Genomic DNA, 3,574 nt, shown 5'->3' on the forward strand with positions numbered 1-3,574 from the left:
TATTTAGACCTCTATAAATGTCCTATGCCTCCCAGTTCTTTCCTCTATTTCCTTTTACTTTCCTCCCATCCCACTATCATGTTCGGCCTTCATTCGGGTTTTGGTAATTCCTCTTGGCTACATTTCCCCCCTAGCATCCTATGGATTTTAGATCACTTATTCTTCCCTTGTCCCTGGGTTTGTTGGCAACCCCCTCCTTTTCCCCTATCTCTTCCTCTCCCGTGTCCCACCGGAACTGTTGGTCCCATTTTTATGAAGTCCAATTTACCTGTTTTTTTCTTTTGTTACTTATATGTCTGCTGGTGACAGATTTATATTGATGTATTATTTTAAATTAAGTCCATTGTCTACATTTGGGTTCACTCTATGCTTTATAGTTCTATGAGTTTTTGAAAATGTCATACATCCACCATTGCAATATCATTACCTTCAAAGGCCCCTGTGCCTTTCCAATTAATTCATCTGTAGGGACATGAGTTAAACATCCAAATTGGCCTAGCTTTAGCTAAGCAGGCACTCCCTATTTGTCCTTGGGCCCAACAGGAGGCTGCTTTCCCCCCACAGAGAGCCAGGGCACCATAGCAGAACAGAGGCATTGTGAATGCTCCATGTTTCTTCCCCTATTAAAATAGTGTGGGCCTCCCAGGTACAAATTATGATTTGGGGGTAGGTTAGCATCATGAGTGTGAATGAGGTAGCACCCTCTTTCAAACTGTAAAAGGATTCCCCATAACTATGCCCCCTCAGTAGAAATGTTCTTGTTCAGTCGGCTACCACTGGAAGCAGTGCTGTGTCCTGGTCCATAAGCCTCCACATCATGGGTCCTCAAACTACGGCCGGCGGGCCACATGTGGCCCACCGAGGACCTTTATCCGGGCCCGCCAGGTGTTTTTGCCCATTTTGTTTTTTTACTTCAAAATAAGATGTGTGTGTCGTTCGGCGCTGCGGCCGCAGCCCTGAGGATGCTCAGGCTTCAGAAGAGGCTCGCCTCCAGCGTCCTCCGCTGTGGCAAGAGTACAGTCTGATTGGACACCAACGAGACCAATGAAACGGCCAATGCCAACTCCCGTCGGTCAGTCCGGAAACTGATCAAAGATGGCCTTACCATCCGCAAGCCTGTGACCGTCCATTCTCGGCCCGGTGCCGCAAACACACCCTAGCCCGCTGGAAGGGCAGGCATATGGGCACAGGTAAGTGAAAGCGTACTGCCAATGCCCGCATGTCCGAGAAGGTCACGTGGATGAGGAGGATGAGGATTCTGCGCCGGCTGCTCAGGAAATACCGGGAGTCCAAGAAGATGGACCGCCATATGTATCACAGCTTGTCCCTGAAGGGGAAGGGGAACGTGTTTTAGAACAAGCGGATTCTCCCAGGGCGGATGATCCCTACAGGACCAGTGGTGTGAGTGGCGATACTGGGAGGGTGAAGGGAGAGTGGGTTGGAAAGAGGGAACCGATTACAAGCAACTATATGTGACCTCCTCCCTGGGGGACAGACAACCGAAAAGTGGATGAAGGGAGACGTCGGACAGGGCAAGATATGACAAAATAACAATTTATAAATTAGCAAGGGCTCATGAGGGAGGGGGTAGTGGGGAGGGAGGGGAAAATGAGGACCTAATGCCGGGGGCTTAAGTGGAGAGGAAATGTTTTGAGATTGATGAGGGTAATGAATGTACAGATGTGCTTTACACAATTGATGTGTGTATGGATTGTGATAAGAGTCGTATGAGACGATTAAGAAAAGAAAAGAAAAGAAAAAAGAGGAGCTGCCACCAAGGGCTCAAGTAGAAAGAAAATGTTTTGGAAATGTTAATGACAACATATTTACAAATATGCATAATATAATTGAATGATAGGTTGTCACAGGATTTGTAAGAGCTCCCCAATAAAATGATTAAAAATAATTTAAAAAACAAGCGGATTCTCATGGAACGCATCCGCAAGCTGAAGGCAGACAAGGCTCGCAAGAAGCTCCTGGCTGACCAGGTGAGGCCCGCAGGTCTAAGCCCAAGGAGGCACACAGCGCTGAGAGGAGCGACTCCAGGCCAAGAAAGCAGAGCTCATCAGGATGCTGTCTAAGGAGGAAGAGACCAAGAAATAAACTCCCCCTCTCTTCTCTGGCATGGCAGTTCTAGTGATCAGTCACTCAATAAAAGCAAGCCTTGTTGGCCTGCCCCTGAAAAAAAAAATCTGCAATGTGCATAGGAATTTGTTCATAGTTTTTTTTTAAACTATAGTCCGGCCCTCCAACGGTCCAAAGGACAGTGAACTGGCCCCTGTTTAAAAAGTTTGAGTACCCCTGTTCCACATGAAAAGAAAATAATGTCTCTCAGATATTTTCTTGGTCAATTCTTCAATCTCTGAGTACCTTTGTAGAGAGAGCCTTTCCTCTTGGGGTTGAACCCAGAGAGAATCTCTCCCTCCTAACTTCTGACAACAATTGATCTTTTAATTGTTGCTAGCTCAATCACTACCATCAAGTAGATTCCAGCTCACAGTGGACCTCTAGTCTGGCTTTTCTGTTGTTGTCGTTGTCGTCAGAGTCCGCTCTGACCCATTGTGAGCCTATCTCTGCACAGCAGAATGAAGCACGGCCCAGTCCTGCACCATCCCCGCAACTGTTCCTCTGCTTGAGCCCATTTTCATAGCCACTGGGTCCATCCATCTCCTTGAGGACTTTCATCTTTTTCACTGCATTTTCTAGAATGTCATGTAGTTGGAATCATACAGAACGTAGCTTCTTCAGACTAACTTCTTTCACTTCAAATATGCACTTCAGGTTCCTTTATGTCTTGTTAACTCCCTGCTATTATTTCTGGATATGCCATCCATTATACGGGTCTACAAGTCTGTTTATCCATCCCCCTTCTAGGTGGGACATCTTGGTTGCGTCCAAGTTTTGGCAGCTATGAATGAAGTGACTCTAAGTATTCACGTGCAGGTTTTCAACACTTTTGAGTAAATTCCACGGAACATGTCCTATGATCAAGTGTAAGATTACATTTTGTTTGGTGAGAAACAGCTAGAAAGTCTTCAGATTGGTGGCTCCATTTTGCATTCCTATCAGCATAGAGTGAGAATTCCTCTTGCTCTACCTCCTCAACAAAATTTGATGCTGTCAGTGTTTTGAACTTTTGTCATTCTAGTAGGTATGCATGGCATCTCATTGTTGTTTCATAGTACCGCATTTTTAAAGTGTGAAATGCAAGGTAGTGTCAAAGAAGTAGGGAGTGATTGGGTATACCATGGTCAAAAGTTTGGATTTTAGCCTAAAACTTTTTAAGTGATTTTAAGATGGCTGACACAGCAACTAGGATAGTCCCATACATAGAAATAATAATGGTGACTTTACCAAAAAGAATATTAGGAAACTTTCAAGTTGGCCTGGTAATGAAAGCTGGTGAAATTCTTGTCATTCATATGCTAGTGCCTCCAGAGATCTAGTCTAATACTAACAAAAGGATGTTCCCTTGTGCTTCTTAAACCAAATGATAACACGATAGAATCTATATGTCTGGAAGGTTACCCTAGTAGTATTGTGGGACTTGTCTTATGGATACTGAGATTAGAAG

At 44.9% G+C, this 3,574-nt stretch overlaps 1 pseudogene; it reads left to right on the forward strand.

Annotated features, from left to right (window-relative positions):
- The first annotated feature begins 962 nt into the window (after positions 1–962).
- On the forward strand, positions 963–2,103 carry LOC105979826 (annotated as a pseudogene).
- Positions 2,104–3,574: the final 1,471 nt, after the last annotated feature.

Source organism: Echinops telfairi, unplaced genomic scaffold (genome assembly GCF_000313985.2).
Source record: "Echinops telfairi isolate 266 unplaced genomic scaffold, ASM31398v2 ScPeMD7_1957;HRSCAF=2489, whole genome shotgun sequence".
NCBI classification, from domain to species: domain Eukaryota; kingdom Metazoa; phylum Chordata; class Mammalia; order Afrosoricida; family Tenrecidae; genus Echinops; species Echinops telfairi.